At 44.7% G+C, this 15,645-nt stretch overlaps 1 protein-coding gene across 7 annotated transcripts in view; it reads left to right on the top strand.

Moving 5' to 3' along the window:
• The window catches only part of SHROOM3 (shroom family member 3), a 327,033-nt gene that overhangs the window by 233,503 nt on the left and 77,885 nt on the right, over window positions 1-15,645 (top strand). The window contains exon 1 of one of the 7 annotated variants that reach the window (XM_023253025.2): window positions 6,479-6,691. The exons of the other annotated variants lie outside the window; for them this stretch is intronic. The gene's annotated coding sequence lies outside the window, so the exon portion shown is untranslated. Of the gene's footprint in view, window positions 1-6,478; window positions 6,692-15,645 lie in introns of those variants that run through there. 7 annotated transcript variants of the gene reach the window in all.

Here is a 15,645-nt window from a genome sequence, read left to right as displayed (position 1 = left end):
GACAGAGGGAGACAGAGAATCTAAAGCAGACTCCAGGCTCTGAGCTGTCAGCACAGAGCCTGATGTGGGGCTTGAACTCACAAGCTGTGAGATCATAACCTGAGCCTAAATTGGACACTTAACCGACTGAGCCACCCAGGCAAAATTTTTTTTTTTTTACATATTTTTTTTTAGTGTTTATTTATTTTTGAGAGAGGGAGTGAGAGAACAAGTGGGGGGGACAGAGAGAGAGGGAGAGAGAGAATCCCAAGCAGGCTCTGCGCAGTCAGCACAGAGCCCAGCATGGGGCTTGATCCTACGAACCATGAGATCATGACCTGAGTCGCAATCAAGAGTCAGACGCCTAACTGACTGAGCCCTCAGGCACCCCTGGTGGGTACAAATCCTGAGCCACAAACACAGTTATGGAAGAAGGTAACCGTTTCTTTTTTAGAAACTGACTGTAATTTCTCTTTTGGGACCTCATTCGTCAGAGAGAAACTTAGTATCAGCTAATTCCGAGTCTCCTCCTGTTTCTGGGGCTGCTGGAGAGTTGTCAGGGCCTTAGGCAGGTACGTGTGTGTGTCATAGGGAGGCTAAGTGAAATTGCACCTTTGGCCTCCATGTCACCATCTCCCTATGCTTGTGTCTGATGTGTCTGCTACCATCCAAGCTGGGACAGTGGTATCTACAGCTTCCTCAGATCCATCCAGCATCTATGCTGTCTTGGCCTTACCAGAAACATTCTGCCTCTCTTGGACCACTCTTGCTTGGGAGGACTGGTGGGAAGCACGAAGCTCTCTCCTGCCTAAGCACACCACACAGACATTTATTTGTGACTCCTACTCCTGACCGAGTTTCCAACGACTCTGGGACTAAGCCAGATCTCCAGACTCTTGCTTGGGGTCAGGGCCCACATGCTTTCTGCTCTCAAATCTCTAAGCCTTTCTGGAGCTACCATCTTGCCCCACATAGGACCCAGAGGTGCTCTAGCTTCTAATTCCCCTTCACTTCTCTCCGACTCGCCTTGCCCTTCTTTGTTAGTCCTAGAAAGCTGTAATGTCTGTGGTGGAGGGAAAACTGGCTCTAATTGAGTGTTCTCAAAAATCTTAAGACTTGTGCCTGGTTGCCTTTGTTCTATGAGTTCTGCTCAGTCACCCTTTCTTTGGTCAATGGATGGCACTGGCTGAGAGGAAAGACAGGACTATAACGAACAGTTATTCCCACCCCCCAAACACACACTCAATAACTATCTCATGTTATCTTCACAAAAACCTATGGGAGGTATAATTATTCTTACTTAGAGGAAAAAACTAAGGCTTAGTAAGATCAATTAACCTTCCACACAGCTAGCAAGCTCTTTAATCCAGCCCATACTTTTGATAACCACACTCTCTTCTTATCTTGTGGTACTGAAATAATTTCTTTAGATGTCTGAGTTTCTGATGAGCACCTTGAAGTCAAGGCTAGGACCTCATCCAACTTGATATCCTCAAAGTCTGGCACTCTGCAGGCACTCAGCCGGTGGTATCGGAAATGAAATGGGTCAAAGAGAGAGAAAGAAAGAGAAGGAGAAGGGGGGGAAGTCAATGGGAAAATCTTATCTTAGGCTGTCCCGAAACTTCCCGAATGATATTCTTTTTAAAAAAAAAATTTTTTTTTAACGTTTATTTATTTTTGGGACAGAGAGAGACAGAGCATGAACGGGGGAGGGGCAGAGAGAGAGGGAGACACAGAACGGAAGCAGGCTCCAGGCTCTGAGCCATCAGCCCAGAGCCTGACGCGGGGCTCGAACTCACGAACCGTGAGATCGTGACCTGAGCTGAAGTCGGATGCTTAACCGACTGAGCCACCCAGGCGCCCCCCGAATGATATTCTGTCAATCAAAATATAAGTGGAATTTGCTGGTATCATCTAAATCATGTCCAGAAGAGGACTCTCTGTACATTGTACTCTCAGATTATTCAAGGCATAGAAATTATTTCCTTATAGAAATAAGAAAAGGGTGTAATGTCATTGGTGACACAGTGATAACAAATGATCGTATGCATATATGAGCAGTACGACCAGAACTAGTGACAGTTGTTATCAGTCAATGCAGTCCTAGTTGACATTTATTGACTTTCTAGACATTGTCATCCAAGACGCTGGTGGTGTATAAATCTGATAACTTCTTGAATTTCACACCTTTCTATTAAATTTTTGTCTGAAAACTCGTTACCCCGCATTACATAAATCCCTCCGATAACAAATATCCTATTTATTAGACTATGCATCTAGGTGAAGGGTTAAAGCTTCAGGCTGTGACATGCCCAAGTTACAATCAAAGGCAGGTTTGCTGGATGATTCTCCTCCTTCATAATTGCTTATTTACGATGTGCCTTATTTTTAAATGTTTTCTTATTTGATGTTATTGGGGCATCTGGCTGGCTCAGTCAGTGGAACACGTGACTCTTGATCGTGGGGTCGTGAGTTTGAGACCCACGCTGGGGGTAGAGTTTACTTTTTAAAAATGTTATTATTTGATGTTATGGCAAATACTATGACACAATAAAACAATAAAGTTAACATTCTCCCATGCTACCTCTTTCTGGTAACTTCCATCAAAGGCTGGTGTACGTTCTTCCCTGTGTGTTTAACATATGTGTTCCAGCACATCTTCGTGTTTCTAGGAGCTAGATGTTCCTTTTTCTATCCTCCCTCCTGCGCTCCCCCCTTGTCTTTTATCCTCCAGCTACCATCTCTCATTCCTCCCCTCTTCCTTTCTCCATCCCTTCTCTTCCTCTATCTTCCCTCCTCTCTATTTTTCATCATCCATGTTTTCCTCTCTTATTCCCTCTTAGCCTTGCAGTACCCAGGCTCTAGGAAATTGAGTTTTCACCCTCAAGATGTGGCAGCTCCGTCTGAGCTTGGGGGATGGACTTTATTCCTTGGGTTGCCTGCTGTCTGGCAAAGCCTCAGCCTGAGAAAGTGGGGAGCACGTGTGGGAAGAAATAAAATATTCAGTTTCTCAAAATTAGCTTATTTGGCTGAAATATTTCAGAACACATAATTATTACAATATTGTAAACATTCAATTCAAAGAGTAAATTATACTTACTGTTTTAAAATTATACTTATTGTTTTAAAAATGCCCCAATTCTCTAGAAATGTTAAAAGCAAAAGGTAAATTTAGGGGTGTCTGACTGGCTCAGTCAGAAGAGCATGTGATTCTTGGTCTCAGGGTCATGAGTTCAAGTCCCATAATGGGTGTAGAGATTACTTAAAAATAAACAAATAAGGAGTGCCTCAGTCAGTTAAGCATCAAACTCTTGATCTCACAGTCCGTGGGATTGAGCCCTGTGTGGGGCTGTGTGGTGACAGGGGAAACCTGCTCAGGATTCTTTCTCTCTCCCTAGCTCTCTGCCCCTCCCCCTCTCCTCCCCAACACCCCCCTCTCTCTCACACAATAAATAAGTAAGCTTTAGGTGCAACTGGGTGGCTTGTCGGTTAAGCATCTGACTTCAGCTCAGGTCATGACTTGCAGTTTGTGAGTTCGAGCCCCACATTGGGCTATGTGCTGACAGCTCAGAGCCTAGAGCCTGCTTCTCTCTCTTCCCCTCCCCCGCTCATGCTCTGCCTCTCTTTCTCTCTCTCTCAAAAATAAAATTAAAAAAAAACCTTTACATAAAAATTTTTAAAGGTACATTTATATTTACCCCCCGCCCCCCACTCTAGAAATAATTTAGTATTCGCTTTCAGATGTTTAGACTTTTGTAAAGCATGATAAACGTTGCATATACTGTGTATATAGCTTTGTCATTTAACTACATGGAAATCTCTGGATACTACATATAGGTCTACCTCTTGTAAATGCTGCATTATATGCTTCAGAATTAACCATTTTCGGTATGAACACTTATGTTGCTTCCAGTTTCCAGGAGGCAATTCTAATCTTTCAATCAAGACTTTCCCAGGAGAATGCTGTCCATCCTTGTCTCCTTAGTGACCTGAGGCTGCTGACATGAGTGACTGTTACTTAACCCCCCATAACATTGAAAATGTCCTTTGTCTCTTACATGTCCATGAAGCAATCCCTTCCAGTCTCATCTGCTAATTTTGTTCTGTTCTTCCTTTTGGCTTCCATTTAGACCTATGCAGGTTTGATGCAGGATCCCAGATCTGACCCCCTAAGCTATGCACATGGCAGTTGGGTGCTATACTAACAAAAATTGTAGTGGCACACATAATGAGTGAACTTTCACCTACCTAGGCCTACCCTATCTTTTCCTTGGGTTCTGACCTCTGTAAGATTCTAAGTAGCTTTGCAGGTGACAGCCAGGTTTCATGAAGGCCTTTGCTTGAGACCCTAATCCTAGGGTTACAAAAAATGCTTTGGATTCTAGTGTGAAAGTATGATTCCTGATTACAGTCTTAATAGGAACGAAAAGACAGCATGACTTTACAGAGGCCATCTTTAATAGTTGTCGTAGAGTTTACCCATACATATACTTGACATGTGAAACTGTTTCATGGTCATTTACAAGTTATGCTTTGTGAAGGAAGGGATGGATCATTCTGCAGGAGCACTGAGAGGGAACTCCAGGTGAGGCGCCAGGTGAGGGCACTTACCTCTAGCTTGTGCAGAGAGACGTTAGCATAATTTTGTATTGCTGCAGAGATTTCTTCATTTCCAGTCTCAGCTTTGATCCCATGAGATAGGTTGTTTTCCTTTCATCTACAAATATCTGACAATGCCTCTGAGTTACAGATACAACTGTACAATGGAAGCCCAGGGTCTCTCACCATAGTGATGGATTTCACTGGTATAATACAGGCTGCATGGGAGGTAAGATTTGGACCCAAAGTATGGCTTTAATCACCAATTTAAAGTGATATTTCATATAAGAATAGAGGGATCTGTTCCACCCTCATGAGATTTCACCTGACCCTGAGCACTGAGAAAACAAGATAAAGAAGCCACAGGTCTTATCTGTTCTTCCCGCAGAGCTCCTGGCTGAGTGTTCTAGCTAATACTTGCTATTTCCTCAACATGGTGGCAGACGCAATGTGCTGTCTATACTGAAGGGCTGGTCACTTATTTAAAGCTTAAGCTGTGAACATCACCTTCACCCAAAACTAGATTTCCACAGGACATTACACACAGGGCAGGCACACATTAGCCTTCCTGCTTCCAACACTTAGCAACAGTGTATATGGGTACCCTGTTGACTGCATGATAGGTGTGGATGTGTTTGTGCATGTTTGTAATATCATTTTGAAGACAAAATCCAGTTGGAAGTGGGAAGGAAGCCTGTCCATAAAGATTTCAGTAAAGAGGTTTATTCAGTGGTTGCTGTGGTAGCTAACGCTTCTAATAACAAAGAATACAGCCAAGTAAAGACAAATGGTATCAACCCTCCTGGAACCGAGGCTTCTAGTTCCTACTTAATTAGGCATTCTCTTCTCTGTGTCTGTATCTATATATTTACTGCCTTAAATATAGAACCTGAAATTTTAACAACAGGGATTCTGCTTGAGTGAGAAGAAATAAAACCAATTTCAGACCTGTTTTCTTAATCTCTGACGATAACATGTGAAAGCAATTAAGAAAGGTGCTCTAAGAAAAAACTCTTACCTCCATTGAAAGAGGCTGGAAGAGCCTTTGAAGAAAGATGAAACTAAACACCCCACCTTCCTTAAGACTATCAACTGGGCACTTGTATCATAAAAGCAAAACAAATGCAAATGTGTATATTGTCTAAAACCCAAGAGTTTGCAAAGCTGAATCCAAGCTCCCGATAGATAACAGCCATAACTACTGGAATAATCACCTGTCTCTCATGTAGAGATGATGCTCATGGAAACAAAAAGGGAGTGGGAAGGGAGGTTTCAACAGCATTAGCCGGTCGGCAACAACCTGGATCTCTCCGGTTGACTTCTACTGAAGAGGACATACGAAGAAAAAGGATGGTTATTTTCCTTGTAATGTGAGCTTTTTTTTTTTTTTTTTTTTCCTTCCAAGCTGTGAACTTTTTACCTTGCTTCATTCATGCTTCATTTGATCAATTACTAACTGTATGGCCCCTGAAAAGCGAGCGCGGGCTTCTTAAAGTTGGTATTTTGCTCTCGGATTCCTTTTCATTTCAAAATGGGGCGGGGTGGGGGGGAGGTAAGCCACCTTTCTGAGGGTGAGCTGAGAAAGGAGAGACGGGGAGCATGTGTGTCGGTCCCCTTAATACCACGAGGACCAGAGGACGTAGCCCGCGGAGGGGCGAGGGCAGCCTGACTCTTCCATCCCGGAATCCGTTTTCAAACCTTGGGGAGCCTTTTCTGCCATTGAAATGCAAATCCTGTCTTGAGCGCCCGGGCCAATCCGGGAGGCTTCCTGTGGGATTACCTGGTGGCGAGCGCGGAGCGAGCGCGGCCCCTCCGGCGCGGCCCCAGAGGCCCGGAGGCGTGGTCGTCGGGCGCCCCCGCACCCCCCGCCCCCGGGTCCCCCGCGCCGAGATTCGGCCCCTGGAGCCGCGCGCCCCGGGCTCGCCGCGCCGCAGCTGCAGTAGCCGGGGCGCGGCGGCGCAGGGCGCGGCCAAGCCGCCCATTGTTGAGCGCGGCCGAAACCCCCGGCGATGCCCTGCGCCGCCTCCTTGGAGCGGCGGCGAGGTTTGAACTTGGCGTCGGCCTGGAGTCCTGCACCGCCCGGGAGGCGGCGGCGGCCCCGCGAGCGGCGATGGTGAGTGCTGGGCTCGGGTCCGCTCCCCCTGGCCGGCGGTGGGTGCGGCCGGGGCGCACTGCTGTCTTTGAAGGAGGGGGGCGGGCGTGCCCCGCCGTCTGCTTTCTAAAGGGTGTCTATTTCAGTCCCTTCGGCGACTGGAAAAACCCTTTCTGTGGGGATGGGTCCCGGGGCTGGCCAGGTAGGGGGAGGGGGGCGGCGCTCTCCAAAGGTCTCCTGACACTCCTGGGCCTTGGCTTTTTTTTTTTTTTTTTTTTTTTTTTTTAATGGAGGCAGGAACTGCCACTCCAAGAGGAAAATAATTGCAGATTATTGACAGCGTGAAAACTTTTCAGAAGAAATGATCTGTGAAATATTTTAATTTTGATAAATCGCTCCGCACAAGGGCCCCTACTGGGTTTAGAAAGACTTCTCTTTCGTAATTTTACTGGATTGGTTTCTGTAGGAAAGGTCTCAAATGTGCTTTGAGGCGCACCCCCGCCCCCGACTTGTTCCAGATCTTAAGGCAGTTTTTAAAAAGGTGTGTTCTCCGGTCTGTAGCAGAAATTAAATCAAGGAATTAAATTATACCTGACACACGCTCTACTCTGAATTGCCAGAGGGATAGAAGTGCTTTGCCGAAGGGTGTGGGAGGGCTTAAAAAATTTCAATACTGGGAGCATGGGGGGGGGGGGGGAGTATGTTTGTCTCTTTCTCTGCGATGTATTACTTTTTTTTTTTTTTTTTTTTTTTTTTAATCATAGTGGTGTAGTGAACTTCTGTGCAGGGAGGCTTTTGGGCTGGGAGTGAACGAGCACCAGCACCCACATGCGTATAATCTCCATGGAGAGATTAGCACAGAGGCTTCTAAAGATTGTTCTGTGCGTTTTCTGTTTCTAGTTATTTAATATTTAAGGACTAGTTATCAAAGGCGTGTTAGACGTATAGCTAAATCCCACCCCCAAATGATTTCACCAGAAGTTGGTTTCCATTTTAATTAATTTTGATGGTTATTTTTGTCTTTTAAAATCTTTTTTTTTCCTGATTGTGAAAGTATTACATGGTCATTGCAGAAAAGGTGGATCATACAGAACTGAAAAAGAAGTAAACGGTTATTCACAACAATGTTTATATTGTAGGTTAAGGCTTGTGTTTCATAAAAGCTTAGTCATTTGAAAACTTTGCAGACGTTTTTTTAATTGCTCACAAATCTGGTTTAGGAACTAAAACTAGGACATGACCAGGGAATAACCTTGTACTTTAAAAAAGGTTGTAACCAACAATAACTTCTTCACAGAGTTCATGGAGCAGAATTTATTGTGGCAATTTCTCTTGAATCAGCTTCCCACATCTGCTCCTGACAAATGGTTTCTGTTTGTATAGCCTGTTTTGTAAATACATATCTACCATTAAGGCAAAGTGCCCAAACACATATCCCTTACCAGTGCTTGTAGCTAGGCTGGTAGAGTTAATATTTTTATTGGTTTCTACATCAGAACTTCTTCACTGTATGCTTGATAAAACCCTGGAGAAGGTTACCAAGGGATGTTGTAGAGAATTTAATTCCCTGGCGGTTTTAAGAATAGGATAAACATCCATCTGCCTTCAGTGCGGTACTGTCTGGATAAAGAAAGACTGGGTCACATCTCCAAACCCCAAATCGAGGAATTCTAATTATATTTCAGCCTTCAATAACCTGGGACCAAAGAGTATAAAGATCCCCCACCCCCAAAGCACCTGAGTCCAGTAAGAGGTGAAGCCCTGTTTGGATTTACATAAAATGAAAATCCTCCTTTGATAAGAAAGATTTATAATTACTCCTAGGACTTGCCAATTCTTTTCTGTTTATGGATAGAAAAATCAGCAATGATTTAATTGCAGTCTAGAAAGTTACAGAAGTTGAATACAGCATAAGTTATGTGGTTTGAAGTAAATGAATGGGTTGATTCACAGGAATTAAAAGTTCTGCCTGAAAGGTGGGGGAGGGGTACATATGTCCTAAAACTCTCAACTAAAAATGGTGTCCTTGGGAGCTCTCTTCACTCTGGATCCAACTTTCTCTTCAGGATTCCTATTTTGTATGTCAAATCTGATGACATCTTTACGTCAACATTACGTTTTACTTTATTCCTCAAAATGTGTTCTCGTGTAGCGCTTTTGTCCAGACCACGTATTCCTGTAACTTCTGTTGGAGGCTGTTCCCCTGGGCCAGCAGTGCTGCTGGTTTGTGGTTTCTTTCAGAAGGTCAGGATTTCATGGGTTGCTGCTTCCTCTCCTCTCCCGTTTGACAGAAGTATCCTGTAATTCTAACCACTGTGTGACCTCAATTGCAGTGACACCTTCCTCCCTTTCTGTCACGTCACTGGATCAGGGGCAGCCACCACGCTTTCTCCCCCCAGGATCACTGGGAGGGGTTCTCTTTCTAGGAAAGGTCACCTCAAGAGGAAAATGGGGAAGTCAAGAGTCTCCTGGCTGGGCGGTTTTTCACTTTGCTTGAATGAGCAGTGCCTCCCCTCCACACCCGCCAGCTTGTCATATTTCTCCGCGCATGCCAAGCATGTTTTCTTATGCTATAGTAACGCCCAAAGAAGGAACAGGAGTGTAACAATGGTCTTTCATTTGTTCAGCAAACATTTACTATGTGGGAGGCAGCCCTGGAAATGGAGATGGGTTCTTTGCCCTCTGGGTTCTTGTCCTGTAAGAGGAGAAATCAGATGTTAATAAGCTAATGCCATTGTGAGGGAGGATAGGGGTTAAGAACTTAGGTTTATTGTAAGTTAAACATATCCCAACCCTATGACCCAACATTTCCATGCCTAGCTGTTTACCCAAGATAGATGAAAACAAATGTCCACAAAAAGTCTTGTACAGAATGTTCATAGCAACTTTATTAATAATTGCCAACAGCTGGAGACAACCCTGTGCCCACTAAGAGAATGGATACACTGTGGTATATCCATACAATGACCTACTTCTCAGCAATCAAAAAGAATGAACTCCTGATATATACAACCAGCTGGATGAATCTCAGAACCATTATGTTAAAGAAGGCATCTGGGTGGCTCAGTAGATTGAGCATCTGACCTTGGCTCAGGTCATGATTTCACGATTCGTGGGTTTGAGCCCTGCGTAGGGCTCACTGCTGTCAGTGCAGAGCCTGCTTCAGAGCCTCTGCCCTCCTCTCTCTGTGCCCCTTCTTCCTCGTACTCTCAAAAATGAATAAACCTAAAAAAAAAAAAAACAGACGAGAATACAAAAGCAATTCTATTTATGAAGAACGAGAACAGGCAAAACTAATCTATGGTGGCAGGTGTTAGTGGCTGCCTCTTGAGGGGTGGAGAGAGTGACTGGAAAGAGGTAAGAAGAAGCTCTCTGGAGCAATGGAAAGGTTGTAGGTCTTGTTTCGAGAGATGGTTGCATAGATCTACACAATTTTCAAACTCCATCAAATTGAACACTTAAGGACTTACGCATTTTACTGTATGCAAAACATTAGTTCAATCAGGAGAAGAAAAACCTAGATTCTGGAGATAGACCAGACAGAGTACACATCCCATCTCTGCCTCTAGGTATATATTGCCTTGAGCAAATTATTAAATGCCTCTGAATCTGAAAGCTTTGGACAATAATGAAGCTTCTTCATAGAGTTGTTGTGTGGATTGAGTTAATGAAAGTATTTAGCTTAGCGAGGGCTCAGTAAATGTCAGCTAATAATCCCATGTGCTGTGATAAATATAAATGTGGTATTGGTGTATATAAAATTATTTGTACTTTTTGTAAAAGCCATCTCATTTAAGATTATCAAGGATCCTGTAACCTATTAACTGATATCCTTAGCATTCTATATATCTTTTTTTTTTTTTTTTAATGAGTTCTGTTTTTGAGGTTATGGGGAATTTAAAGTTCTTGCCTACAACCTTACTTGTTCAGAGTACCAGTGTGGCTTTTCTTTGCCACCAGAGGTGAACCCTGGAGAGGAAATACCTACTAGGCAAACCCCTCTGTGTTAGAGGACTGATTTTATGAAATTTGTTGAAGCTGAACTCCCAGACTAGGTTCATAGCTTCCTCTGGGAACCCAGAGGTGGGTGAAAAGGTTACATTTTACATCCTCTTTCTAAAGATGTGGGGGGAGGGGGCAACGAAACGCTTGAACTCTATATCAAACTGATACTGTGCTGCTTTTTATTTTATTTTAAAATGTTATTCTAATGTTTATTTTTGAGAGAGACAGAGTGTGAGCAGGGAAGGGGCAGAGAGAGAAGGAGACAGAATCTGAAGCAGGCTCCAGGCTCTGAGCTGTCAGCACAGAGCCCGACGTGAGGCTCAAACTCACGAACTGTGAGATCATGACCTGAGCCCAAGTTGGACGCTTAACCAGCTGAGCCACCCAGGCATCCCTGGGCTTCTTTTTAAAGAGACAGACTATATAACTTCAATTTTCAGTAATATACCTTGGACAGAGTGGTCAATATGATAATAGTTTAAATAAACTATTAAGCTTTAATTATTTCAGTTCAACAAAGTGTTTGGGAAAGATGTTCTGTGCTTTGCCAACTCCAGCAGAGGCATTTTGTTGTTGGGTTGGTATTCATTCAGTAAACATTTATCACACATTTACTGAGAACATATTAGCCCTGGGAATTCAATCATGACTGATAAGACATTTCACACTCAAGGGTTCATAGATGCCCCCGACTCTTAAGTGTGAATGTGTATCCATTTTTCTGGGATTTTTTTTCAGGGCAAAGGGCTCCGTCTTAGGCTAGTCTTGTTTTTTTTTTTTTTTTTTCAATGTTTATTTATTTTTGGGACAGAGAGAGACAGAGCATGAACGGGGGAGGGGCAGAGAGAGAGGGAGACACAGAATTGGAAACAGGCTCCAGGCTCTGAGCCTCAGCCCAGAGCCCGACGCGGGGCTTGAACTCACAGACCGCGAGATCGTGACCTGGCTGAAGTCGGACGCTTAACCGACTGCGCCACCCAGGCGCCCCGCTAGTCTTGTTTTTTGTTTGTTTGTTTTATAAAGCCTCTTGCTTGAGGAAATTTAAATCCTGTCCTCTCCCCATTCCCACCCCCATTAAACACCAGAGTTTCTTCCTAAGGTTTTCTCTTTTTATCTTCCTAAAAATAAGAATAACAAGATATTCTTGTGTAAAAAGGCAGTGTAGTGAAAAGGTCCTAAGACTGTGGAGACAGAGCACCCTACGTCTGAATCTGAGCTCTGCTATCTGCTAGTGGTTTAGGGCAAGTTTCTAATTGTTTAAGCCTTAGTTTCCTCATCTGCAGAACTGTGATGATAATACCTTGAAAGAGGTGTCAATAGTATCAGATTCAGGCAATTCTCACAATTCAATGACAAAGTACATGTAAAAGTAAGTAGCCTGGCACCTTGGTGGGTGTTAATTTCTGAAATTGATTGAGTACTTGCTAAGAGTGGAGCACTACCTGAAAGTCTTCTGTCTTCTTCACACTCCTGTGAGGTAGGCATTGTTCTCCCCCTTTAGAGGTGAGGAAACCCAAACACAAAGAGATTAAATAGCTTGTTGAGGGCATGATGGTGCCAGGGTTGAAGCTCCACAGGATCCTGCTCCTCAACTGAGGAGTCTCGGAATGGAGGTCAGTCGCTTTTCCCTTTTAGGTAAAATTATTTTTAAGATTTAATTACTACAGGGAGAAAGTAACACCAATAAGTGGCACTGGTGCCACCATTATGGATGGCACAGAAGTGAACACGGGTGATGAGGAATTAGTTGACCAAGGGATGGGGGGCAGGGGCAGTGCTAATGAACACTTCAGATTCTTTCCCCAGACTCTCAAAACTCTGCGTGTCAGTGACACTCTCTGACCCTGTCCTTCACCCTCCTACCACCCCAATGGCTCCGACTAAGAAGTCAGTTTGGGAGAGGCACCAGGGTCTCTCAGTTAAGAGTCTGACTCTTGATTTTGGCTCAGGTCATGATCTCACTGTTCTTGAGTTTGAGCCCCGCATAAGGCTCTGCAGTGACAGTGTGGAGCCTGCTTGGAATTCTTTCTCCCTCTCTCTGCCCCTCCCCTGCTTGTGCTCATGCACGCTCTCTCTCTCAAAATAAATAAGCTTAAAAAAAAAATCAATTTGGGAATAAAGACATACAGAGAACTAGGGCACCTGTTAGGATTTGGTCTAGGCTGTGTGAAGCCCTTGCAAGGATTGACATAGATTACCTTGGTCCAAGAGGGAAGGCCAGGTGAAAGATGGTCTCCAGAGCCCTGTCATAGTAAGAGGAAAAGTAAACTGACCTGGGATGTTGCTATTCCCTATTTCCATTGGCATTTCCTCAAAAGATGCAGAAGAACCTGAGCTAGAACTTTAAAAAAATGAAAGCCAAGGGGTGCCTGGGTGGCTCAGTCGGTTAAGCGGCCGACTTCGACTCAGGTCATGATCTCACACTCCGTGAGTTCGAGCCCCACGTCGGGCTCTGTGCTGACCGCTCAGAGCCTGGAGCCTGTTTCAGATTCTGTGTCTCCCTCTCTCTCTGACCCTCCCCCGTTCATGCTCTGTCTCTCTCTGTCTCAAAAATAAATAAACGTTAAAAAAAAAAATTTTAAAAATGAAAGCCAAGTGCAGGTTGAGAACCCTACTGATTTAATGAAGACTTAAGAGTTACATTGGCCAATTAAAATAATGTGTGGTGGAGCGCCTGGGTGGCTCAGTCGGTGAAGCTTCCAACTTTGGCTCAGGTCATGATCTCACAGTTTGTGAGTTCGAGCCTCACGTCGGGCTCTGTGCTGGCAGCTCGGAGCCTGGAGCCTGCTTCAGATTCTGTGTCTCCTTCTCTCTCTGCCCCTTCCCTGCTCACACTCTGTCTCTCTCAAAAATAAACATTATTTTATTATTTTTTAATTTTTTTAATGTGTGGAGGTCTAGGGGAGAAATGTAGTTACAGAAATTATAGATCTGATTTCCTGTGTAGATAAGAGCCTTTGCACTGGAGCAGCCTCCTGCTTCTGCAAGTCCCCGTTGTTGTCCAAGGTGCTCTGTGTTAGTGTTCTCAACATCCAAGCCTCTCCTTTGCAGTGCAGCTAAACAGCCAGAATCTCAGGACTTTTTCCTCAACTACCCAAATGGTTCCAGGTCTACTTACGGGCCCTCCAGAGAGGTTCCCTGGCACATGCTGGAAGTCCCCCTGGAAGCAGTGGGCTGAAGCTGGGGGTGTGAGAAGGACTCCCATTAGGAAGTGTTGCTTGCAGCCTTGTATCTGAAGGCTATTGTATACCAGTTGTGTCCACCCACCCATCTGCAACACTCCTAGCAGATGAAACCCTGAGGTTTCTGCTCTCTGAAGGGGAGAGAAGCAATCTGGAGGAAGAACCTGCAAGGATCTTTGCTCTCTGGCTGTCCCTGACCCTTCAAGCCTGCTGTGCCGTGTGCAAGTTCCACTTGTCTTTGAGTGTGACTCACGATAGATGTGCATGGCTAACGTGAGGAGAGTTAGAGTTGCAGGGCTGTCTCTTGAAGTCCCTCTTTGCTTCTTCACCATTGCTTGCAGCCTCTGCCCCTCAACTTTAAGCCCTTTGTGTCGGTTCCCATGGTTACCTCTTCACCGCTAGCAGCTGGAATGCTAGTGAGAAAAGGCCGCCTCCCCTACTGAGCCAGGTCTGGCTGGGCGGAGGCCACCCTTCTATCCGTGGGTTCGTGACGTGGGGTCACAGTCCAGTACCTTCTCTTTGTCATGGGTGCTGTACCTTTTCCAGGCTTGGCAAGTTGGGGTTGCAGTGGGAGGGGAGATGAGGGGTGATATACAGGGTGTTTCTTGCCCTGGGCTGGCCTGGCTGCCCCATCCACGACCTGCCAAACTCCAGCCTGATGCCATCTCCTTCTGTGTGTTAGGGCCAGGTGGAGAGGGGAAGGACCTGCTCTGCCCAGTCAGATAAAAAGGACCCCTCACTTCCCTGTCTCCCTTTGGCTTTTGTTCCCAATACCATCTGTTTATGGCTTAGTCAACAATAGTAAGTCCAGACTGTGTTCTTGAAGGAATTGGTGTCAAAAGCAAATTTCTAGGGCACCTGGGTGGCTCAGTCAGTTGAACATCTGGCTCTTGATTTCAGCTCAGGTCATGATCCCAGGGCCATGGGATCGAACCTCGAATCAGGCTTCACAGCCCTGCTGTGAACCTCTGCCCCTCCCCTGCTTGCGTGCTCACTCTCTCTCAAAAAAAAATTTTTTTTTTAAAAACAGGTTTCCATCCAGCTTGGAAGATCAGGCAGGCACTGGAAACTGGGGTGTAGCCCAGGGACTTGAGGCTCAAGATGAGAATGTACTAGCTAAGAATTTGTTTTGAAGCTCTCTCCTGAGATTCTCCTTTGGAGTCCAGCTGGCCTCAGAGTCAAGAGAGAACTTGTAACTACAGGTGGAAATTAAACAGCCTTGATAGTGAAGGGAAGGAAAGGTAGTTACCAATTAGAAACCACCAGAAATCGTCACTTCCGAGGAAGACCATACTGGATGAATTGTTATGCTCTTCCTAGGGCAAGGCTACCCTGTTTTCTAGAGACCCATCAGCCTACAGATAATCTAACTGAGCTGTAGGCGACATGACTGTTATAAAAAGGTGGTTAAGGCCACCCTTTGGAGCCTTATAATCTGTTGGGTCCTGGCTTTACCACTTTCTTTGTGATCTCAAGCAACTTAAAAGCATACCTCAGAGATACTGCAGGTTCACCTCCAGACCACTGCCAGAAAGTGAGTCAGATGACCTTTTTGGTTTCCCAATGCATATAAACTTAGGTTTATCCTATGCTGTAGTCTTTTAAGTGGGCGATAGCATCATGTGTAAAAAAAAAAAAAAAAAAAACAGTGTATATCCTTTACTTAAAAAAAAAAAAAATTGCCAAAAATCCTAACCATCATCTGACCTTTCAGCAAGTTGTAATCACTGATCACAGATTACCGTAACAAATGTTATAATACTGAAAAAGTGTGAAATGTTGGCAAGA

Source organism: Felis catus, chromosome B1 (genome assembly GCF_018350175.1).
Source record: "Felis catus isolate Fca126 chromosome B1, F.catus_Fca126_mat1.0, whole genome shotgun sequence".
Taxonomy (NCBI): Eukaryota; Metazoa; Chordata; class Mammalia; order Carnivora; family Felidae; genus Felis; species Felis catus.
The sequence above is the reverse complement of the archived record's forward strand: the minus strand, read 5'-3'. Positions and strand labels throughout refer to the sequence as shown.